At 41.5% G+C, this 26,197-nt stretch overlaps 1 protein-coding gene across 6 annotated transcripts in view; it reads left to right on the top strand.

Annotated features, from left to right (window-relative positions):
- Positions 1 to 22,087: 22,087 nt before the first annotated feature.
- The window catches only part of LOC138749881 (LIM/homeobox protein Lhx1-like), a 440,383-nt gene continuing 436,273 nt past the window's right edge, over positions 22,088 to 26,197 (top strand). For 5 of the 6 annotated variants that reach the window (XM_069911872.1, XM_069911869.1, XM_069911866.1 and 2 more), the window contains exon 1: positions 22,088 to 22,245. The gene's annotated coding sequence lies outside the window, so the exon portion shown is untranslated. Of the gene's footprint in view, positions 22,246 to 25,110; positions 25,499 to 26,197 lie in introns of those variants that run through there. The other variant, XM_069911868.1, reaches the window with a different exon arrangement.

The following is a 26,197-nucleotide window of genomic DNA, read 5'->3' as shown; positions in this document are numbered from 1 at the left end:
TATACAAAGGCAAGATGTTACTATTGCAAGAAGTCTTGAGTGATGAAGGAAAGGGAATGTGCCCCGTACCATTTCTCAGATGAAGGCACAAGAATAAATTCTTGCATTTTCTCTCATTGATGTCGGACTTTTCTGACATCCTCCCTCTGATGTATTTTTATTCATACTGAGAGATGATTGTAATGCTCAAAGTATTATCTTACAGATGAAAATTTAAACCAAAGGTCTATTTGTTCTCCCAGAAATATTCCATTTCAGAAAAGAAAATTTCTCATTGAACTGAGCTTAAATATTGCTATTTCTGCAATCTGGCTGTGCAAAAATTGGTTGCCATGTTTCCCACAATGCAATGTCGATTGGATTTTAAAAGTATTCCAATAGTTCAGAAACAGATTTATTGTCGGAGCCCATACATGGCATCACATACAACCCTGAGATTCGGGCGCGGCAGAATTACCACTAATTGGGAGTGCAAAAAAAACTGTACCCAGCGTTGATGTGCTTTCAATAACTCCCAAAGGCTAGAAGTTACCTGACTGATCAGCTTTTAATTCCATAAACAGAAGCCCCGTCTCATGTGGCTGCCCCGAGCTTGTTCTGGGGAAGGGTTATGGCGCTGCCATCCTTATTAGGGGAATCAAGGGGGAGGAGCCTCAGGTATAATGAGCAAAATGTGCGCCACCCATGCACGTACAAACAGTATTTACCAGTGGTTCCACCACAAGTATAAACTTTACAAAGAACTGTAAACAGATAGGAAATGTAAAACTGGGTAAGACGGAACAAAAAAGGAAATCAGTAAAGTGTTGATAAGTAAGAGTCCTTGTGCTATACTCCGGGAGTTCCTGACACTGGATATCCAAATGCTGACTTTCTTTTCATGGACTGTGAAGTAATTTATAGAACTACTTGCACAAGGGCACCATGGCTAATGTAGCAATTAGGGTTCAAATTCGGTGCTACTGTATGAAGTGTGTATGTTCTCCCCATGGGTTTCTTCCAGGCACTTGGTTTCCTCCCACCTTCTGAAATATTCTGGGGGTTGTAGGTCGATTGGGTGTAATTGTGCAGCACAAGCTCCAGGGCTGAAAGGGCTTTTTAACATACTGTATCTCGACAATTTTAAATTTAAAAAAAAATTTAGAAATACAGCATGGTAACAGGGCATCTTGGCCCACGAGCCCGTGCCGCCCAATTAACCAACACCCTCGGTACCTTTTTTGAACGGTGGGAGGAAACCGGAGCCTTCAGGGAAAACCCACGCAGACACGGAGAGAACATACAAACTCCTTACAGACGATGCAGGATTCCAAACTCGGTGCACTCTAACAGCACAGGACTAACCGTGCCACCCTTTAAAAAGTTCTCTGAGGTAACCGTGTTTAGATCAACCTTTTTGTGCAGTTTCATCGAGTTGGAACACAGTGTTATCGTACTCAATGCACTGAAGAAATAAAATCTTGTCAGGAATCGAGATCTTCATAGGGTAGAAATGTTGTACAAGGATTGTCAATGGCTGCATCTCTGTCTGGTAACAAGAACATCACTCTCAACATTGTTTACCTACATAGCAAATGCATCACTTGTCCCTGGTTCAGTATTGAACACTTTACTAGACTTGTGTTGCTCCAGATAAATATTATCATGCAAGCCATGCTGTCAAAGCAAGATCTTTATGTACGGAAGGTTTTGCATAATGTTGTCAGTCGACTACACAGTTGAGTGATGTTGGAGATGAAATTTGGCATGAGCAATAGTTCAAAATGGACTAATATGGAGCCTTGTATATATAAAACAAAACAAAAAACCATTTTTTTTTCTTGCTGGTTCTCCAGAAAGCAATGAACATACAATTATTTTGGTGTGGAATAAAATACTGCAGATGCTAGGTAGCTGAAATAAAAAGAAAACCAGACAGTTGAAAATGTGCTGCACATCAGGCATAATTTGTGGACACCCAAACGTTTGTCGTGTCTGGCACACTCAACGGCTCCGCCCTTTTCAAGAAAGTTGGAGTTGGCTACAATCAAACAGGTCCTAAGATGCTGAAAGCCAGGGAGGAGAGCAAAAGGAAGGGCCAAAGAAAGGGGGAAAGCAGGAAGACTCATTGGGGAATTTTAAATTTGGATATCCAGCATGGCAACAGGCCCTTTCAACTCACGAACCGGTGCTGCCCAATTGACCTACAACCCCAGTTTTTGAAACCAGAGCACCTGGCAGAAACACACAGACACCGGGAGAACGTATAAACTCCTTACAGCCAGCGTGGGTATTGGACCCTCCCATCCTGATCACTGGTGCTGTAACAGCATTGCCCTAACTGTGCAGGGAAGTTGTTCGTGGGACAGGAGAGCAATCCAGAGCACTGAGTGAAATGCAAGCCCAACTGAAGCTCCCAATGGTGTCACCAGCTTCTCCTTTTTGAGAAGCTGCAGCTGTCCTGGTGATTCCCAAGGGACTGCCTGCCATCTTGTTAGACAACTGGATAACTTTTTACTTGCAATTCTCAATAAATTGTCTAACACCCTCCCCTCCCTCCCCAGTCCACATCAGCCCAGGGTACTTCACACCCACAGAAGGGCGGTGTAAATTGGAGATGTCGGATCATAAACCGAATAAGGGCGGTAATCATGAGGATTGCTCATCAATAACCATACTGAGTGGATCATCCTGATTAGCCGAATGCCCAGGGTCAGCACTGGGCCACTAATTCCTTAGAAAGCCATGAGCGGTTCTCTGTCGATCACAGAGTCCAAAAGACTAGCAAGTGTCCCTTTAAGAGAGAAAGCTCCACAATTCTTCAAGAGATCCTCCAGTCAGCATTTGGTTTTATCTGGCTAATACATTGATTTCCCAGTTCAGATGCCAAGCTTTGGAAGTTTTTTAAATGGTTAATAAGGCCAATGTATGCCACATCATGTCTCACTAGATTAAAATGCGCTCAGTAGTTTGGACAAACAGGATTAAGGCCTATGTGCTTCGTAATATTGAACTTGGCTGCCTGATCAGAGCTAACATAAACATTATGGAATTATACAAATCTTTTCCTCTGGTACAGGTTTTTTTCACTCAGCTTGAATAAGTCGCACCCTGTGTTAATATGGTTCAGCTCATCAGGAGGGAAAAAAGGCAGATGGATAATATGTTGTGATATAATATTTTTGTTTAACGTACATGGATGTAGCTTGCACAACAATAAAACATTTTCTTTCTACTACCTTTTTTTGGGCACCCTCTATTGAATTTTCCACAATAAAAGTGGTTTCCATTTTTAATGGATTTATTGGCATAGAGCAATGGAGGGCAAATTATTCAAAGGTGACAAGTGGTACAAGTCCAGTCACAGTTGGAAAAGAATAAAGCTCCAGTTGCACAAGGGACCAATATCTATCTTGGCAGAAGTTTAATTCCTCCTGCTTACAGACTGCTACATCTGGGCTTGTGCTAGAAGTCTGTCAAGCCCCAGGAGTGGCATGTATCCTAATCCACTCACTAGGAGTTGCTGTGCACTCGATGCTTTTTTAAAAAGAAAATCCTTGTCGTTTCTTCCTCTTTGCTGTAAGTATTGGGGGATATTAATGCTCTTGCATTGAGTTTTTATATACAAGAGTAAAGATATCACAAGTGAAAATGCTGTACTGAAGTATTGAATACAACAGACAGTACAAACCATGTGCCGTGGCCACCAAAGGGAAGATATGCTGGTGCCCGCTGTGCCAATCTGTCCACTTGACTCCTGGGTCCTACTCCCATCTTGAACCTGACATCTGTTGTCTGTTCTTAGGGCAAGGTAGGAAAAAGAGGACATTGGCAAAAATCAAAAGAGGAAAGACAATCTGCTCATATATTTCCCACTGAGTTTACACGTGTCTGAAAGTGATTGGTTAGCACATGCAGCAAGCTTCATGGGAGGTGGGGGGTCGGGGGGGGGGGGGGAGAATGAATGGGGGTTTCTTCAAGGAAAGTGCATTGTAAAATGACTAAATGCTCGCTTGTACTTGAAATATATTTGTACTTGTGATTTGAAATACTACAAACCCTTTGCAATATTGTTTATATCAAAATAAAGTTAGTCTTTTGATTACAGTAATATTCCACATTTTTTCAAGTGATTTGAAATCCAACCTAAATTTTAGTTGCTTTGTCATGTGGTTTAGATGTTGGAAAAGTAAAATATTAGTAGCCTCCTCACTCTTTCGTCACATTTATAGCTGATGGATGGACCATCAGACTCTTCAACAATAAATTCAATCAGGGACTCATTTAAGGACTCTAATTTTTGTGCTCAAGTTATTGTTTTCTCCTCTCTTCATTGGACAATCAGTTGTTTACATGTGTGCATTGTCTACAGTTTTTTTTTGACACTACCAAAAAGTGGTCATTCTGCCTCGCCCGTGGGGGGGGGGGGGAGAATCTCAGGGCTGTATGTGATGTCATCTATGTACTCTGACAATAAATCTGAAATCTATCACGTCTCGTCTAAAGTCTGTTTTGCAATCCTACCACCCCCTGGAGTCCCATGCGGCAGAAAAATGTCTTGATGCTTGAGATGAAAGTTTGTCATACTCATAAATAAACAAATGCACTTGAGCCCTTTGCAGCTATGCAGGAATGTAAAATTCATAATACATATGAGTTAAATTACCACAAGAGGGAAAGAAAGATAATATACAAGGAAAGATTTTTTTAAATGCCATTCGTGCAAAAATTATGTTCTAATAGTTCAGACAGATCTTTGGTCCTGAAATATTGTTCTGGGTAGGGCTGTGCAGGAAGGTTCAAGTGCTTGACAGCCGTTGGAGGGGAAAAAAAGCTTTCTTGAACCAAGAGGAGCTAATTGTCAGGCTGCATTACGTTCTGCCTGAAAGTAACAGAGAGAATAGAGCGTGGCCAGGGCAATGAGGTCCTTTATTGATGATGAAGCACCTCATGTCATTTCCTTCTACGGATGGAAAGTTGAAGCTCATGATGGACTTTGGCTAGGGTTGGTTAATTCCTGAAGCCTTCTGCGATCCTGAGCACATGAGTTTCCAAACCAGGCCCTGATGCAACTTTCCCCAGTACAACTGGTTCATGGTCCTTAGCCTCTCCCTTCTTAACATTTACAATAAGCTGCTTGGTTCTTACTGAGGGCAAGAATGGTATTATGGCACCAGATTCCCAAACGCCAGCTGAAATTCTGATTATTCAGCCAACAATAATGGTGTTGCAAGGGCATTCCAAGATTGTGCTGGGGTTGAACTTGAACATGCAATCGTTAAGTATGGGAGGGAATAAAACGGGACCAAATATGTTGGCTTGAGGTGGCCCTGTGCTAACATTGTGAAACGATAGTAAGGAGTTCTGTGTGTCTGCTTACCATCACAAATGGCACTAACTGTTCCAGTTTGGATCCTGGTAGACATTTTGACTTTGGCCAATTTTTTTTAATGGTGGGTACATGTCTGTTCTTCACTTTCATGTCTTTAGTTGATTAATTTTTCAATGCATTCAAAATAATACATCATTACTTGTTGAATTGACTTCTCTCATTCTGCCCAATTGTATTCAACCTCCTATTTTCCTGGGAACATGACTTTCCGATTACAGCTTATACACAGGTGGCCACCGTTCCCAAGATGATGGAAGGCTGTTAATCTGACAATGTGTGATTATCCAATTCTCACAGTGTTGATTGAGACATGTAGTAAATTATTGCCATCAAAAATTAACCAGTTCTGCTTTAATTTGCTGCATTTTGACAAATAATCATCTGGAATCCAGCCTGAATGAGCAAATGAAACTCTTTTTGCTAAATGCACTGAATTATTCAATGTTAGGCTGATGTACTTTTTCAAAATCTCATTGATACTCCAATGACCTCGATTTGTAGGATCAGTCAGGTTGTGAAATGTCAGTTAATTGTTGATAGCATTGTTAAGATTATCATTTTGGTCCTCCAATATTCATTCTGCAAAAAAGTGGCTATTTTATTTTAAATTGGACATTGAAATATTTGTGACTCCAGAATCAAGCCAGGAATATTGGCTTGCCTCTTGGATGTGCAGGCTGATGTATTCAACTAAATAAACTCCTTTTCAAATAGAGGTGTAATGTGCTGCTTCATGTATATTGTTTTCTCTTGAGAGATTGAGTGATCTTGGACTGCAGTTGCTGGAATTTAGAAGTGGAGAGGACGTTATTGAAATGTATACAATTATGAAGGGCATAGATAAGATTGAGGTAGGTAAGATGTTTCCATTGGTGGGGAGACCAGCACTAGGGGAACATAGTCTCCAGCTTCAGGGTAGATTTAGGATGGAGATGAGGAGGAACTGCTTTTCCCAAAGTGTGGAATTCACTGCCCGTTGACTCAGTAGAGGGGCAACCTCAGTAAATGTATTTAAGACAAGGTTGGATAGATTTGTACAGAGTAAGGGAATTAAGATATATGGTGGGGGGGAAGGCAGGTCGGTGGAGATGACCCATTGAATTGAGGAGCAGACTCGATGGGCCACACCTATTTCTTATGGAAAAGGACATTACTGCACCTATTTAAAGTGTGGTCAATGGCTTGTGTAATATAATCCTGTTTTAAATGGGATATGAAATGCAGTTACCTTCCTTTAATTGATCGGTGTGCACCAAAACTGTACATTACAGGTTGCATGTTAACATTGAATATATTTAATTTCAGATGATGTTTGCTGATGTGTAGAGGAAATGAATTTGGATTATATAATTTTCCCGAGTTTAGAGCACTGGCAAATGAATGTTTTGATGTGTAGCCTCTGTTGTGATGCAGTAAATGCATCAGCCAATACACGGCAAGTCTTACAATATGCAATGAAATCGTGGCTTGGTTTTTGTGGGGAAGAGCTTGCAGTTCGACATTGGCTGTCCTCCTCACTTCTTGTTCCTCAGTATCTGCTGAGTTGCCTAGAAACCTTTGTGCCACCATCCAGTTTCACCAGAAACTAACTCCAATCATTGCATACCTCTCCTCTAAGAAATACAGACTGCCTTCAAGATGTACAACCCAAAAGTTGCAGCTGTTGATGCAAGCAGCCAATGAGGAGTGCAGACGGTGCAAGGTGCATACAGAATTCACAAAGGAAAGTCAGCATGAGGATTTGGCATGTATCACGGTGAATGGCAGGTATTAATCACATGCTGCTATCCCCACCCTGAAATGGGGTTATTTAACGTGATATCCCATCAGGGCCAAAATCAGGTTTTAAAATGGACTCAAAGATTACAAAGCAAGGTATGACTCAATGCAAGATCTAGTGCTTGACGTGTAGCCCAATACCTATTGAATGTGGGATCTTTGTAAAACTGGCTACATTGGTAGCAATAGGAGGACCTCTGCTTACTGGCCTCAGCAACATTGTGTGCTCGGGAGTTCCACAAGTTCACACTGCAGAGTAAAGAAGTTTCTCCTCATCTCAGTCCTAAGTACATTCACAGGTATTGATGAGCATCTCTTCCATGAGTGCTCTCTCACCACCAATGGATATTGATAGTATAAAGTGAAGTTTGTTTCAGGCTTGTAAACTACTTCTAAATATTGGTGTGGTTTACCTTTCCTCACAGGCAAATGAAATCATTTGCTTTGAGTCAGATCGAATGAATGACTCCTCACATAAAATGGTACCTTATGGCCTCAAGCTTTTTATTCCATTTCTCCATTTGTTCCTTGGCTACATCACTTGAAGATGTATTAGGTTCCACACACATCCCAATGAAAAGGGTGTTGTTCATCACTGGCACATCATGGGATCAATTCATTAATTGACTTGATGCTTCTCTGAAGTCAGACGTTCAGAATTTTACCATATAAAATTGGCCACTATTCAAAGTTACTCGATTCAACTGCATTTTAACTTTGTCACCATCACCACTTCTGTGATTTGTCTTGACCCTTCCCCTTGTTCCACGTAGAGAGATGTTGCGCGAAGGCACATTGCTGAACGATCATTGGGGAAGGTGGACGTGGCTTTACATCAGTGGTTCTCAACCTTTTTCTTTCCACTCACATACCACCTTAAGTAATCCTTATTGCCATCAGTGCTCTGTGATTAGTAAAGGATTGCTTGTGTGGGTTGAGATTCACCGTTCTCGACCCAATTGTTACTGAGATATTTTGCTTGAGAAAAATTGTCATTGACCCATTTCCTTTGGAGTTCTGAAACTGTGCACATAACGAGTTAATTAAGTACAATTAAAACAGTGGTTTTCAACCTTTTTCTTTCCACCCTCATATCACCTTAAACAAAATCCCTTACTAATCACACAGCACCTATGGCTGAGGGAATATTTAAAGTGGTATGTGAGTGGAAAGTAAAAGGTTGAGAACCGCTGGTTTGCACATTTGCACAATCAAAGCACCTTTGTGCCTTAAACACAGGAAGTCAGCATGAGATGTGCCATATAGGAGCATTATTCATACAATTAATGGCGGTAAAGGTTTCTTGGCCCTTTATTTCAATTGTGAATGTAAATCATAACCATCCTTATTCTGCTGTGGTAATTGAACAATTGATGATTGTGAAGTTTTGGAGAAGGCTTCAATAGCATCAATATGTACAACTATTATTGAAACTTGGATGTGCCTAAAGGGCATCCATAAATTTATTTACAAGCTCAATCCCAATATCTATGATGTGAGTCTTCTGTCATGAGCTTTTTCAGGCATGAAGCTATTTAGGTCAATTATTTTGATTTTCTTGGTTTGCTCTGCATCAAAATAATTTTGTGTCCTGGTTGCTTGTATTCCCCCACCCCAAAAAAAAGTCCATCTCTGGTTTGATGTTGATGCTGGGAGTACAGTCTATGTACTTGCAGAAAATGGTACTGGATATACCCGAGCTGCAAAGGGACGTGTTGCTGAGTGAATGGGTCGATGTGCCCAGGCTTGCTCAGCATTACCCTGCTGGCTGTCAATTTTAATTGAAAATACCTGTCAAAAAAAAAACTGGCATAGCCCTTCAGGCCTCAGAAGGAGGCAGCGTAGGGAGCCAGTTTACTTTTAATGATGCAGCCCTGTAGGAGGCCCTTCTAGTCCATAAAACCCATGCCTCCCAATTAATCTTCTAACCCTGTACGTTTTGGAGGGTGGGAGGAAACCGGAGCACCTGGAAAAAATCCACGGAGGTCAGGGGCAGAACATGCCAACTCCATAGAGCCAGTGGAGGAATTATATTAGTGTGACGCTAAACCACTCTACTAATCGTGCTGCATTCAATGGAGTTCCTCCACTGAATGAAAAAGACAAAGGATTGGCCACAAAAAATCTGAGGGAAGAAGCCAGGGCTGGAGGATATCTGCACTGTTTCATCCAACTATTTTTGGAGGAGTGAGGTTTTGTTGTTAGAACAAATGTCGGGTTTAATTTTTTTCCATTCCAACTGAGGGAATTTTTTTTCCCGCATTTTCTGTCATCAAAGTGAAGGACATTCAGTAACCACAAGCAGAGTCTAAGCGAGTGATTAAAGGCTTTAATAACCTGAAATGACAGGCACGTCTTCACATGCTGCTGGCCTGGTTCCAAGGCAGGTATGAAAGGAGGGACTAAGACAACTCTGCCTTTATTGGGGAATCTTTTGGGGAAGAATTACAGGGTTGGAGGGGGGCAGCCTGTACATGTCATGCATGTATTCCACCACACAAAGATCTACCTGGTAGCCCTTAATTTTAAAAAAAAATTGTTTTCCTTTTCATAGATCTCCAGAACAGCAATAAATACCAACCTGGCAGAATTTATACTTTTGTTCATTTTCCTATAAGAATGGCCAGGAGGCTTCAAAGTATTCCCATTGATGTCTGACTGAACCTCTTTGTTTTTGAGATACACTGGTCACTGACAGTGGTGAGAAAGACCAGATGTAAAGGACCTAATAGCCTGAATATGCCCGAGATTGTCTGATCTCGGAAACTAAGCAGGCTCAGGCCTGGTCAGTACTTGGATGGGAGACCAGGTGCTGTAGATTTCTGTGAGGGGCGCTGGACAAAGTGGCGGCTCTACGTTCTAAAGGTAGTATTACGCGACAATAATTGAACCGTTACCCCTCTAATAGTGGAGATGGAGAAGGGAAGGAAAGCTAAAGGAACTTGCTGTGGTGGGGGGGGAGGGGGGTGGTGGAGGGTGGGGAAATGAAGGTGTTATTGAAGAAATAATGATGTTAAAGCCAGACCAGGCTCTGATTAGTATTAATGTTAATGTTGATTTTCTTGTGCTTCCTAGAGGATCAAATTGGATAATTAGTATTGCAGTTAGCACAATGCTATTACACAGCACCAGAGACCCATGTTCGAATCTGTCGCTGCCTGCAAGGAGTTTGTGCGTTCACCCCTCGTCTGCGTGGGTTTTCTTTGTGTGCTCCGATTTCCAAGACATATTGGGGTTAATGGGTGTGTTTGGGTGATGTGGTCTGGAAGGGTCTTTTACCATACTGCATCTCGAAATTAATTAAATCAATTTTTCATAATCTCCTAGCCTAAACTAAAAATGCTTGATTTTTTTTCAGATTTATCAATAATAAAAAAAAAATCAATCCTTGAACTGAAGCAAAAATGAAGTCTGCAAAATGCAGGCACTAGGCACAGGCGATTTCTTTTGCAGTTTATCAAGAAACAGAAAATGATTATGAATAGATGTTCCAGCAGACTTAATGGAAAAGAAGGGGGTATGTAAAAAGTGAGCTGTGCTTGAACACTGTCAAAAACATCAGGAGGCTTTGCTTTAAAACATATTCTGAATAGAAATTGCTTATTAGAACTGAGACGCACATAAAAGAAAAATAGTGATGTCGGTTCCAGCTACTTGGCTGATGAAGTAACGTCCCAGGGTTTCTTACAGGAGCCAACAATAAAAGAATTAACTCCTCATGGACTAATTTCTCTAAGATATTGCATTTTCCTAGCTTTTCCCTTCTTCACTGCCATCAACCTTCACGTTTTCCAAAATTAGGAACGCTTTCAGGGGGAGAATACACAATCAGATAATAAAGATTCAAGGATTATTCAGATTTACCCTAGACTGAGGGCTTGATTTTTCAGATCAAGAGGTCTGGGTTCGGGAAAAACCTTTGTTGTTGCACTGATGGCTCTGGGTTGTGCAGCTTGCTCTCGTTCCAAAAGCGCACGCTCGATCCAAGTGCCAATGGGGAGCGGTGCCATCTTGCGTCTATTCGACCGCCAAGATAGGATCTATGCCAGCTGCAGTAAAGTGTGAATGAGGCAACATTTGGGGAACCTTTTCTAGACCCTTCCTCATGCAATGGAGGTGAGCAGTGTGTTCCTGGAGGCAAACTCAGTTGCCCAGGTAGACACCGAGTCTCACTGCTGCTTCGGTCAGTGAGGAATGGCCGTTATACCCGAGCTGCCCGTGCTCAGGTCCACAAATACAGCTCCCAGTCTATCCACACCTGCTGCTTCATCGCTCGCCCTTCAGCACAGGAGTTCCTAGGTTAAACAAGAGGGTGATGATGGTAGCGAGAGTAGTGCTTAATTTGGATTAAAGTGAGGGAGAGTTGCGAGGTGTCAGCCTTGTTCTCTCTTCCCAATTCCTATTTGGATCCAGTAGCAGGACAAAAAGTTGAGATAGCTGGAGGTCATCTTGTCGTGCTCTTCGCATTCCACAACGTTTGCAGAGACCGCCTTCATGACCATTGGACCTTTCATTGGTCTCATCCGCTCAGTCCGCCAGACTCTGTTTGGGGGGGTGTACGAAGGATGTTTTGTTGCCTTACAACTTGAATTTCTGCCCCTTCAAAGAAAATGAGCAAACAACCTGGTTGGCTGCATTAGGGTATGTCTTGGGTAAACTTTCACCTTTCATTTTGTTAGTTTTAGATTGGTCACAGTGTTCGAGCTACCGAAAGAAAATAGACACACACACTGAGAGCAGTTCAGTTTATACAAATGTTTATTACAAATTCAAAAGCTGATTTCACACTACAATATGCAAGCCCCTCTCAACTATACTTATCAACGCCTGGACTGGTCCCAACTGCCGAAGCGAGGCAACGACTGCACACTTGTAGTAGGTTGTCAGGGCGCCGGTAGCAGCTTCTCCACCTCCCCCAACCGGGACGTTGGCTGGACTCTAGAAGTTGTTCTTCTTGCTGAGAGATGTTGCCACCTCTCGGAGAGTCTCAAACTTCAGCAGCAGGACCATGGCTTATATTACGCAAAAACTGCTTACCCAAGCACCTATTCCCAGCACAGCAAGAAAGATAAGCGAGCAAGCTAGCATGCTAGACTTCTATCGAATAACATAATTTTCAGCTTATCACTTTGAATACAATGGTTTATTTTGCATCAAGGCTAGGCCTCTGACAGTCTGTGATCAAAACAAGCAGGAAGATTAAATATTCTTGGTACACAGATGTCCTTTCATCAGATAACAGCATCTCTGGCCCCTCTGTGGAATTTAGCTTATGTCTTCTGATTCTAAAAAAAAAGCAGGTTCTCAGCCTTGCAGAAGCAAAGGGGTGCAAAAGTAAAAAAACACAGTTAGAATCTTTCATTACAGGGTGGGGTATGGTTGCTTTAGACCATTGGTTTTCAAACTGCCCACAAACTCGTATTCCACTTTAAACAATCCCTATGCCATAATTGCTCTCTGATTAGTAAGCAATTGCTTAAGGTGGCATGTAAGTACTGCAATATTTTGCTTGAGAAAAATTGTCATTGGCCCATTTCCTTAGGATTTGTCACAAGATAAAGAAAGAAACGATGGCCATTTGACCCATCAAATCTGCTCCGCAACTCCACCCTGAGCTAAACAGTTCTCACATCTAGTTCCAAATTCCAGCCTTTTCCCCATATTCCTTGACTAATTGGATACTTATCAATCTCCTCCTTAAACTCCCCCAATGATCGGGCCTCCACAGCTGCACGTGGCAACGAATTCAACAAATCCACAACCCTCTGACTTAAGAAATTTCTCCTCCTCTCGGTTTTAAATGGGTACCTTCCAATTGTAAGACTGTGCCCTCTTGTCCTGGGTTCACCCACCAAGGGAAGCATCTTATTCACATCTACTCTGACCAATCCTTTCAGCATTTGAAGTGTTTCTATGAGATCCCCTCTCATTTGTCTATACACCAATAAATGCAGTCCAAGTGCCGATAAGCATTCCTCATATGTTAGCCCTTGCATTCAAGGAATCATCCTGGTAAATCTTCTCTGTACTCTCTCCAACATCATTACATCCCTTTTAAGATAAGTTATGAGACCGTGCACATAACGAGTCGATTAAAATAGTGGTTTTCAAACTTTTTCTTTCACTCGCATACCACCTTACTAATCACAGAGCTATAATGGCATAAGGATTACTTAAGGTGGAATGCGAGTGTAAGAGGCAGATTGAAAACCACTGCTGTAGAGCATTAGATTGGAGGTCAATCCACAGGACCATTAGAGGAGCGGCAAAGAGGATCGAACACAGTACCTTTCAGTAAGAGGCTCAGCGACTGAGGGACCCACACAGGCTGTGGGCAACTTTCGGTTGGGAGACTCGCACAGGCTTTGGGCTGAGGTATCGGAGCCGGGATTCAAGAGGGTGCTGAGGGTAAGAAAGCCTCCCAGAGGACCTTGGGAGCTGAAGGCTTCCTCCACATGTCAGACATTTGGATCTGGTGTTCAGGCTATCAATTAACCAAACAGGAGTCTATGGCCTTGGAGGGTGTGGGAACACTGGAAGTGAATTCATGGGCATTCAGTGACTTTGAAGGGACTCTCTTTTGCTTCTCTCGGGGTGCCTGGCAGTACCAATGGAAACTCATTGTCTGACTTACAGCAGCCAGAAGTTAACGTATATTGTGTATGTTATATTTTTTATGTATAGTAAAACTCCGGTATCCGGCACAGATACAGATGGGTAGATGCCGGAATAAATGGATTTTACGGTTGCTTGAGATTGCTTATTACATGATCGGTGAACTAACAGCGTGGCACGCTAATTTTAAACCCTTTTTTTTTTAACCTATTTATTTTCCGCTAACTCCAGATAAGAGGGGTTGTACTATATTACCGATGTTAAATGGAACCTTGAACCCCCAATTTACCTCTCTGTAATGTCTCCTCTCGCTCAAACTCATCAACATCTCCACTCATTGTCCTGCTATCCACCTTCACTAGGGATCATTCACAGCAGCCACGTAACCTACCCGCCAGATGGTTTATGAGAATCTGCTGGTTGGCCGATATCTGATATGGAACCAGATACGACCAACCAGCAGACCCTCATAAATTCCAGCGGAAGGTCTAAAGCTCAGGAGTGAACCTTTGCTGGGAAGTGGCAGCTGCATTTGAGAATGTAGCTAATGTCCGGAGAGCATTAATTATCACCATCCATCAGAATGATGATCCCAGGTAATGAAGTTGACAACGATATTTTCTAGCTGCAGAAAATGAGCTATAATTTTTTAAAATCTGAAAATGCTGGCAATATTCAGCCGGTTAAGCACATTTATTTATGAAGACAAACTGAGGTTGCAGGTATTGGTGACTGGGACAAAAAATGTAGAATGCTAGCAGAACTCTGGGTCAAGCCACAACTACAGAAACACAAGGTGCGAGTTGATATTTTGGGTCAAGATGTCCTGGTGCAGGGATTTGAACTGAATTGTCAATTTACACCTTTATGCTTGCACAGATACTGCTCGATTTGTTGAGTCATTCCAGTGTGTGCTTTTTTTTTATTGTGTGGGGAGAATGAAAAAGAGTTAACATTATCAAGTTTATTATGACCTCTCATTAGAAAGGCCTAAATAATGAGTGGTTAGATTTATTTTCTAACCTAGTTTCCTCCTGACAGCTGTTAATGTTGCCAAGAAGCATCTTGATAGAAATTGTTTTGCCTCTGGTAGCCAAGTCCTGTGCCATTTTATCTGCCTGCTTTCCAAGTCAAGTCTCAGCTCCACAGTCAGGAACAGTGAGCTGCTCAAACATTGGCAAGTGGCAAACACAAGTTTGGGAATAGGCCCCTTCTGCACATTCTGTTCAATTAGGTGACCTGGCCTGTGCTATCAAATTTGCTGCCCTGGCAGTGAACGAAACCTGATTAACAGTCATTGACACAAAAAAGTACCATACTAGTCAGATAGTTTTCTATAGTTTAAAAAAAAAAATTCCTGGTATCTGGAATTCTAGCAACTGCCAGCCTCCCACAACTGGCAAAAAAAAATCGAGCAATAAATAAATTAATAGGAATAAAATAAATTGAAAAAAATACGCAAGTTTAATATTGTAAAACTAAATTTTCTCTGAAGTAATATGTAAACCTTCAGTGAAGGTGGGAGCAAATATTCAGCCAGTGGAGGGCCTTGGCTGTTCTTTGCTCGTGGTAGCTGTTTGAATAAAGTTGTGTGAAACAGCCACGGCGTCGCCCAGGATAAAGAGCTGGTTGATGCCGCTCGCCATTGACTCTCTGAAAATGTCTCCTTATCCCTGATTAGAAAGAGTCGCCCTGGTCAGAGGCTTTAACTGTAAGCGGGGTGGGGGTTAATGATCTTGTGTTAGTTTTTCGAGTGGCTCCGTGGAGGATCCTGCAGATGCAGGGACAGTTAAATGCTTTCAAAGTATGTGGCTGAAGATAAAGTGTAACGCTTTAAGGTTTATATTCTTGCTAGTGAACCTTGTTCAGTGTAAGTATTACTGTGCTTTCAACTGTTTATCCTGAATGTGGGTGTATTAGTTAGACATTGTAAATTTCAAGCAACCAGAAAATACACATCTGGCATCTATAGGTGCCAGATTCAAGGGGTTTTACCATCTATGTGCACTACAGAGAGATGCAAATCTATCAAGAGAATGAATAAGATAGAATGATGGAAGGAATGGGTAAAAATTGACACAGAACTCTCCCCACTCAATAATCATTCAAAGCATATTTGCCCAGCACACTAATGACCCTCGTGCATGCTTAACAAAAGTCGGCAAATTGAAATTCTTGCCCAAGGTCCCCTTAAGTGAAACTAGCAGAAATTAGAGAAATTAGATGGCATATGTTGAAGATGCATATCAACAAAGCAACGTCGTAAGAAGGGCATTCTTGAACTGGATCATGCCACGTATATATTTTGCATTCTTCACAGCAATCGGTCTCTCATTAATTTATGTAAAATTATTTAAAACACAAAGAAAGGCAACAAGGAGCAAAATAAATCAAAATTTTAAGTAAAATGTGCTTTGGCCACTTCCCTCTGGCTTAAAAAGAAATTAAAGAACATTTCCAGTCAGGGTGAGACACCATGACAGATTTTTAGTTAGAGACCCTGAATTGAATAAAAACAGTTGATGAAGAAGAGAAATAAATCTAGGCTGAGTCAGAAAAGAACAAATGGTGACATTTATGGTAAAAGAGGGAGTAGTGGTAAAAGCAGACTGGATTGGAAGTGTCTATGCCCAGCAGGTTACCATTGAATTGCACACTGTGACATTACATTCTCTTCGACTTCAAAAATTCATTGAAATGTTGAGTTATAAATTGATATTAACCTCTCAGAGACACAAGAGGCTACAGACACTGTAATCTGAAGCAAGAACCAAACTGCTGGGGGAACTTGGTGGATTGAGCAGATTGGATGGAGGCAGGTTTTGGCTCGAGCCCTGAGTCTGTACAGAATGATATCTGTGGACAACGAAGATTTTGCTTCATGAACATTTTCAGGTGTATTTTATGAATTTTAGTCTGCTGATCATGAAAATCACCTTAAAAGTTTCCTGTCATTAACTTTAAAAAAAAAGATGTAACCTATTTTTAAGATTTCTTGTCACATTTTAACGTGTACGTGAAGTGCGACATGGCATTGAAAATCCATTTTCTTCTTTCGTGCTTGGACGTCCTCCCTGTTGGTGCAGTCAGTGATGAACATGGTGAAAGGTTTCACCAGGGCATTGTGTTCATGGAAAAATAGTACCAGGACAACTGGAATCCATCAATGCTGGCCGACCACTATTGGACACTGACACAAGGCATCAGATCCAGAGTACAAACGCAAGTCAGCGACAAAGCATTTTTAGGTCATTTGAGCAATGTGTCAGCATCGTTATGCAATTAAACATGCTAATCCAATGAAAGTTAATTTAATGTTTCTCCAACTTCCTCCATGGTACAGCAAATCTGAAATTAGCTTTATGTTCATCTTTTTTTGAATATTCTTTTCCAAAATATACATAGTAATATTTCAAATATACAATATTTAACTTTTTCTTACAAACACAACAAACAAAAAAACAAAACAATCCCTCCCTCCTCCCTTTTTCCCCTCCCACACCCCTTTCCCCATACATACAGACCCATTCACCATCAAAGCGTACATATATTTTAAATACATAGAGTACAATTGGGGAAACTACATTTTTGTATGTATAATAGTTACTTTTCTAACCTTTTCCTCTTTTTATCACTGTATCTGAGCTCCTATGTTTGTGTTCATCAAGAAGTTGTTGATCATCAGCTCCAATTTTTTTTAGGGAAGCAAACCTTTTGGGGGCAGAAAAATAAAAGTTTGTTGTCCTGTGTTTTCAAACAGGTTTAAAACTTCTCCCCTGTTCTCCCCATTGTTAACTTGCTAAATGCACATTTTTGAATTGGTAATTGTTTTAACTCCATACGCATTCAGTGCAGAAAGAAGCACAAAATGAAGACGTCCTTTATCTGAATCAACCGTCCAAGAAAAACTGTGATTGTATGGACCCATGAGTCAGTGCCAACCAATTAACCTCCAAACGTAGGAAGAAACCTATGTGGTCACGGGAAGAACATGCAAACTCCTTACAGACAGTGCCTGATTAGAACCTGTCACATCTTGGCACATCTGATCACCCTCTGACCAGTTCCTTGAAGAATATCAGCTTTGACCACTCTTTATGTAAAGAAGATCTTGACCCCAGATGTTCATGTGCCTCGTGCTCTTCATATGTTTTTCAGTTTTGTTCAACTTAAAGTAGAACTGCAAACACTTTTCTCAGTCCATTTATTTATTTTTAGTCTGCTAATGCTTCTTTCTGCTCTGCTTACAAGACTACCCTAGAATCTTTTAATTGAATAGACAGGCTTACTATCTCTGAGTACTTCCTCACAGCTGTATCAAAATTCTGGGTTACGTTTTGGGCTTGAGTGTCAAGGCTAGGAGATGAATATATATTGGTCACCTTTGTAAGCTGCAAACCTCTCCTCCACAAGCTCCATCAGCACCAGAGCATTACAGGACTGGGTACTTAGCTCCCTGCTCTACACCTATGACTGCGTGGCTCAGTATGACAATGCACCATTGACAAATCTGTTGATTCCACTGTACTGAGCTGTATAAAAAGGGCAATGAGACAGAATATAGGAGGGAGATTCAATGGTGCACTAACAACAACCAGAGATGTTCGATTCAATAATCTTCGGGTATCAGAGGTGAAGAGGGTGAGCAAATTTAAATTCCTGGGAGTCACTATTCTGAGGAAATTTTTCTGGACCCAACATACTAATATCATGGTGCAGAAAGCTCGACAGTGCCTCCACTTCCTCAAGAATTTGCAGAGGTTCAGTCTGACGTTGGCTAACTTCTACAAATGTGCAATGGAACGTATGCTGATCAGCTGTATCACAGCCTGGTATGGGGACACCAATACCCCCAAGCAGAAGGCCCGGCAAAGGCCCAGTACTTCACAGGTGAAACTCTATGTGATGCATGGACATGCTCTGTTCTCGCTGCTGCCATCAGGAAAGAGGTACAGGTGCCTCAGGACTTGTACCACCGTGTTCAGGAATTGTTGCTCCCCACCACCACCCCCCCCCCCCCACCACACCATCAATCTCAACAACAAACTTGATCGAAGACTCATTTGGGTCACTGGGGCTGTGTGGCAGTAGCACAACCTGTTGCACCTGTTATGGTCTGTCTGTTAGAAATGGATGACAGTAGAACCACAAGATACATTCCTTCAGATTTCAGGGAGAGGGTTTTTCAGAGATGGAATCTCTGGGCATAGGAGGTGGATGTTTACAATGACTGAGTAAGGTAACATGGTTTTCTGGACTCTGTTAGGAAAGTCACCTATGTATCTGACTAAATCTATATACCAAAAAGAATCAGTTCCATCAGGGAACCCAGTACTGTTGATTTTTAGACATACACCACAGTAACAGGCCATTTCAGCCCTTGAGCCGGTGTTGTGCAAATACCCCAATTAACCTTCAATGCCCTGTTGGTTTTGAAGGGTGGGAGGAAACCCCTGCAGGCATGGTGAGAACATACAAATTCCCTAAAGACAGCGCCAGATTCATACCTGGGTCGCTGGCACTGTAATAGCGTTGAGCTAACCGTGCTGCCTCTGGTTACATTCAGCGTGCTCTGATCTTCTCAGAGCTCCATTACATTTTTTATAGATGGCTTCCTGTAGCCCTGCCAGCTAGTTTTTGAACCTGTGGTTGGTTAAGTGGACACCAATATATACATCCATGGTGCCACTAAATGTGACTTATTACATGCTCATTTTCTGGTGGTTTTGAATGAATCTTACAACAATATCACTATGTCGTTGATTAAATTCCACCTTAATTTTGTTTTACTCATGAGACACTGAAGTCCATTTATAATTACCCATAGACCATGGAGGCTTGTAAGAATCAACAGAGAGAACTAGCCATACGAGGAGGACAATTTCATTCCTGAGGATGTATCCGGATAGATATGTTAGAGAATTCCATCGCGGACGTGATGTTCCATTGTTAATGGAGGAGCATCATTCCTGCTCACCTTTATCACCAACGTGGGTCATGTGACATGGGTCTGGTGTTGTTAAAACCATTGCTAACACTGGACATTCATTACAGATTCACTTGAATTCCTCAGCCACCATGGGAGGAATTTGATCTTGCATCTCCTAATCCTTGGCCTTTGGATTCTAGACCAGGGTGTCAACAAGAAAGATTCCATTCCCATCTTGGTGCTGCAAAACCAGTTAGGTTTGCATTTGCAATGGTCTTGTTCAAGGTTTAGCCAACTCTTCTGCTCCTTATTGATACATGATTCGTGTCTCTCCAAGTTGAAGTTTAGCTAATGCCTTTGATTTCTCCTCCCCCTTGTGACATTCCGTTTACAGGATTTGTCTGCGATCCAGCAGCAATGTGTTGAAAAGAGGACAGGCAAGCTTCATTAGCATGCATTAGCATCTGTTATCTGCATTTAGCATATATTACTGCCCAGTTCCTGATTGGCTGAGGCCGCTTTCATGGCTAGCTCTTAAGTTTTACAAATCTGTGGCGTCTCGACTGAAAATACCTACAATGTGAAAATAATTGAATATTTTCCGCATCACGTCGTGAGATGTGAAAGATTTGCATGAAAATAAACCTTCAAGAAATCAGACCATAAGCTGCTTTAAGCTGATCTAACTGTCCTGTTTATGTAAATAGAAAGTAGGATTTTTCTAAATGATTTTTTAGTGTTCCAGTGTAATTTATACCCAGTCCTCTTAACCATCTATCCTGATAAGTACATAACAAATTGAAGGAAATCAGTTACACACTCCATAGCAGTCCACTGAATCAGGAATAGGATGACTTATTATTTTATAGACAAATCACTTGGATCTGAGATATGTCAGGTCAAAGCTGTTGGCCTCTTTCTTTGTTTCTGCCTCCACAGTTAGACAAAGAGAACTGATGGAAAGTAAGGCTCATAATTCCACTAGATCCATGTCACCTGCCACCTGCCTGTTCCAGTCAGCCTCCTGGGAGACCGCAGGGAGGCTCAACTAAGCAAGCAGTGAGGGGAATGTTAAACTGGGTTGCCTCTGGACTCAGAAAAAAAGGCTTCCAATCCCCAGGTGCAACACATTGGATCGGCAACAATGAGATGCGCAGTCATGCTCTCCCTGAGATACTGGGTTAAAGATTTGCTTAGGGCAGTCAACAGCATGCACTAAGTATCTGCCTAAAGAATGCATCTGTTGTATCTTGGACCAAGAACTGATGCTCGGCTCAAAGGCATTGCCCAGCCTTCATTTCGCCAGGGTTTTCAGAGCTCTAGCTGTTATAACCTTCATCAAGGTCTGGGAATGTGTCGCCATATGCTCCCTTTTAATCACTGACCCACTATTAACCCTTTCTAATGCATTTTTTTGTGTTTCTCTGTATTCTTATTGATTTGTAATTATATTGGGCACCCATGTGGATTGGTAGATGCTGGATAAGTGAATTTGTCAGTTGTTTGAGTCCACGTGATGGGTGAGCTAATTTCTTGGGGAGGGGGGCACCACTTTTAAACATCCATATCTTTTACTTATTTCTGCAATTTTTTTTGGGCAGTTTCTTGAGAGGCTGCCATTTGCTTGAATTTCAGATAATAGAGATTTTTTACTGTATTGCAGTTTTCACAAAGGATTTCTTTGAGATTGGACCGTGGGCAAATGCTGAAAATCATTAGAAAATGCATGTGCTGCTATTGGTCACCAGTTGATTTAAGTTGACTTAATGTATAACTGAACACGGAGAAATGAGTACAACTGGGAACTAAGACACTCATGCTTCGCTCTGATAACTAAATTCTGACTTTTCCCCCCTTAGAAATCACGCATGATATTCCACTTGTGGAAAAATACATTGCCAGATGTATCTCAACTGTTGGTCTTCAACAGTGTGTGCGTGCTTTTGCAGTATACTTAATGAGAAAAAAAGCAATTCATGGGCCCAGAACACACAATATCCCACCCTATCCCAATCTCCAAATGGCACATGAGTACAGTGACACATCTGTGAGTTACTGGACTACAAATTTTTTCAAAAGGTTTGTCTTGAAAAGAAATTGAGGATTATGATAGTGTTACAGAGTTCTGTGTTGTGTATTGGCCTATGTGTTAGGTTTTATGTTAAAAAGTGACAGATTGCCTTAGAGAGCCAAGGTGAAGGTGGACTGCTGAGAGAGTGGGAGACGGACTGAGCATGTGCAGAAAATGATCTAGAAATTTCTGGACTTGGACGATCAACAACCACTGGGGGTGCTGTGGAGTGGAAGAAGGGCCAGAGCAGGAGTCATGGTCTGGAGGACAGTTTAGAATTTTGGGCATTTTAAAAGGGATGAACATTCCGAAGGCAGCCAGAAGGATCTGGACCAAGCCAGTTGTTCCTCTCTCTGCAAGCAACACAAGAAGACAACTTCGAATTTTGTGCTCTCTCTCTCCCCAAGATCTTTTGGCTTCAGTTTACCAAACAAACTGAATTTTGTTGAGGATCTCTGCTTCGGTTGAGATCGAAGTTTTGTGAGTCTTGTGTGTTTTGTGTTTGTTTTGTGTCTAAGTTTTTCTGTGGGCTGGTTGGAAGTATAACTTAGACTTTAATTACATATGTTATATTTAGGCTGAGGAATTTATTAGTTTTACACTGTTATTGAAATTTGCATAGTAACCAGTGGGCATTGTTATAAAAGGGGGGGGGGGGGTTTGAATTAACGTTTGAAGGTGAATTTTTTGTTAATAATGTAATTGTTCATCTTTACCCCTGTGTGATAGGCCTTCTTTGTGGTTGCTGGTTTGATCTTGTAACAATAGACAACTTCAAGCCGAACACAGAAATAATTTCAGATTTGCTGTATCACATTGGGCTATCTGTATCCAATTGCAAACCATTGAGAACATCCATCAGGAATGCTGCCTGGGCAGGGCGATGCATCTCACCCTAACTATGGACTTTTTACTCTCCTTCCATCTGGTAGGCATTACAGGAGCCTCTTTTAAACCAACAGGCTCAGGAGAGTTTTTTGCTGAACCTTAAATCCCAGCACTGAGTGGTACTGCGCTCGCGTTGTACTGTCAGTACTTTTATAATTGTTTGATGAATGCGGTTGTTTTAATTCACATGTAGTTATTTGTATATAGCATTATTTTTTTAACTTCTAGTCGGATGCTAATTGTATTTCATTAGCTTTATATTGTACCTGGGACAATGACATTAAAGTTGAATATATCACATTGGAAGTTGGAGAAACATTAAATTGACTTTTATTGTATTTCGCATGTTAAATCACATACTAATGCTGACGCATTAGTTCAACTGACCTAAAAATGTTTTGCCACTGGTTTTCGTTTGTACTCCGCATCTGATGCCTCTTGTGTCGGTGTCCAACAATCGTCAGCCGGCATTGATGGATTCCAGTTGCCCTGATGCTGTTTTTTCATGGTGGTAATGTCCCGGTGAAACCTTTCACCGTGCTCATCTCTGACAGCACCGAGATCAGCAGGGAAGACGTCCAAGTGCGATTGCAGAAAATGAATGTTCAAGGACACGTTGCACTTCGTGGTTTTGGATGCTTGAAGTCAACATAAGACGTGACAGGAAATCACAAATATAGGTTATATCTAAAAGAAACAGTGCATGATAGTAAAATATTAAAATGATTTTCGTGATCGGAAGCCTAAAATTCACCCAAAAGTGTTCAGGAAGCAAAATCTTCATTGTCAGAAAGCCTGAAGATGTCAGTTTGAAGCCTATCAGGACAGCTGGGAATTTAGATTTATTAAATACATCAAGAAGAAAGAGTTCTATTTATTTGAGGTATTGTGAAATGACCGGGTTATCTAAAACATCCTCCAAGGAAAGAAATCTAGCATGCTCACCCATTCCAAACTACATGCGACTTCAAACCCACAACTCTTGAATGGACTTGGCCCAGTAAGCATTTCTGTTCAGGACTATATGGGATCTATAACAAGTAATGTAGGCTGCCTCTTTTTGACAAAATACGAGAAAGAAATGTGGCAGAGAGCATGAAGGAAGCAGTGCAAATTGGAGAGTGGATTTGCAATTCTGAATGTGGGTCTTCTGCTGTGGGACTAATTCTGGATCCCATGCAGGCAGTCGTGAGCATCATGTGTCATCTCCAGAAATAGAATTGGGGCTATTCCCAATTTAAAAAAAAAAAGTTCTGACCATCACTGAACTATTATGGGGTGGCTCAGTCATGCTCTCCTTGAGATACTGGGTTAAAGATTTGCTTAGGGCAGTCAACAGCATGCACGAAGTATCTGCCTAAAGAATACATCTATTGTATCTTGGATCAAGAACTGATGCTCGGCTCAAAGGCATTGCCCAGCTTTCATTTTGCCAGGGTTTTCAGAGCCTAGCGGTTAGCACAAAACTGTTACAGCGCCACAACTGGGGTTTGAATCCAGCGCTGTCCACAAGGAGTTTGTACATTCTCCCCACGTCTGCGTGGATTTCCTACGGGTGCTCCAGTTCCCTCCCATCATTCGAAACATACCAAGATTGTAAGTCAATTGGGTGTAATTGGATAGCCAGGGCTTGTGGGCTGATAGGGTCTGTTACCATGCTGTATTTCTGAATTTATTTCTTTTATAATTAATTCAAAGATTCAGATTTTTTTATTATACTTTTTCTTTCAGTGATTGCTTCATTTCTCTGCTCTCTCTATCTCCTATCTTCCCAACCAAAGGGTGGTAGTTGCTTAGACTGCCAACCCATTACCAGACAAACGTACTTTTTCTCTTCTGCTGGTTTGTACAGAAAATTTTATTTGCTAGTCTTAAAATAATTTTCATGTCACATTTTTCCCTGTTAATGAGGTAAGATGAAACGCTTGAAACAAAGAGAACGAGAGCAAATAATGGTGGCTGCTTCAAATCTTAAGTAAAGACAAAATAGTCCTGAAATCATTTAAAAGTTGTGCCTTTGAAAATGAAACAGATTTATTTTTCAGTTTGATAAGAAGTTACCAATATAAAACACCAGTTGAGTTCCTTTCTTCAAGCAGGCTACATCCAGCAGTCTGTTTCTGTTAAGGGTGTAAGTCGGTCTGGGAACCCATGAGTCATAGAATAATAAATCCTTTGGCCATGAGATGGACAAGGTTAAGGGACAGGTTTCTTCAGTTCACTAAATGACACCGGATTGGAAAGGGCAAGACCAGCAGGATTTAAGGAATCCAAGCTTGTAGAGCAGGAGATGAAGGCCAAAAGATTGAAAAGGTGGGGGGGGAGGAAATGTCTAAATATGCAGTCTTAACACTGATGTAACAATGCCAGTGACCCGGTTCGAATCCAGCGCTGTCTGGTGCATTTTTTCAGTAGGCCCTTTATTGCCTCGTTAAATGGGATGAACCGGGCCATTTACTAAGTTGAAGACCCAGGCTTATTTGAGAGGGCTGAACTGGGCAAGCCCAATCAAAATCCATCTAGGTACCGGACCCACCTCTGAGGTGGTCAGGGAACCCAGAAAAACTGACCCGAGTGTCCTCCTCCACCTATTTGAAAGGGGAAATGGCTCAACCAGTTACTCTGGAACTTTAAACAGGAAGAACACAGGGAACACCACTCACCACGTCATTGCAGGGGGCAGGATTCCCCTTGAATTGCTGGGTTGGAAGTTTAGGCGGCTATTTGAAAGGTGCAGAAGTCCCACACTGCCCAGTAATCTCACCTGGATCCCAGGAGGGCTAACCAGGTCTTGCATTTTGAAAGCACCTAGTGGCCCATGTGCTCTGGTTTTCTCCCATATGAGGTTGGTAAATTACTTGGGATCAATTGCATTCCATGAGTTTCACGGGCTGGAAGGGCCTGCTACCATGCTGTATCATTGAAATTTAATTAAAATTAATAAGTAAATGCATAATGGTATGTGTAGATGTAGTCAAGCCAGATGAGCAATCGAGCGACCAGAACATTTCAGTAAAGATCATTTTCAGGACAGGTTGCAAAACAAGCCTCCTCCAACTTAAATAAGACTTTGCAAAGCCATTAATGAACCTATTTTCTTCATATTCAACATGACACTGAAATAGTCGTATAATACCTTAGTGTTACAGGTCAGTGTACATTAAAACTGAGTGTTTATGACAATTGAGGCTTGATTCAACAGAGTCCATTTTAGTTGGACCAACATTAATTTTGATGTGACTGTATCCATGGGAAATGCATTAACATCCAATAAGCAATAATAAACAGCCCTGTTTATCTTTGTTAGCAGTTTTTAAAAATGTATTATTGCAGGAGGCTATAGAAATAAAAGGAAAACCTTTATATGACCATTTTCATCACAGCCTCTAAGTATCGTGGAGCCAGTGAAGTGCTTTGAAAGCGAGTGCAGAATCGTGGCAACCAATGTACGTGCAGCAATGTGAGAATGACTGGACAACCTCTTGTGTTGGCGGTGATTTAAAGGGTAAAATCTGACCAGGTCACAGGGGGTTAACTATCTCTG

This window comes from Narcine bancroftii, chromosome 14 (genome assembly GCF_036971445.1).
Source record: "Narcine bancroftii isolate sNarBan1 chromosome 14, sNarBan1.hap1, whole genome shotgun sequence".
Taxonomy (NCBI): Eukaryota; Metazoa; Chordata; class Chondrichthyes; order Torpediniformes; family Narcinidae; genus Narcine; species Narcine bancroftii.
Note: the sequence above shows the minus strand (reverse complement) of the source record. Positions and strands in the feature narration are given on the sequence as shown.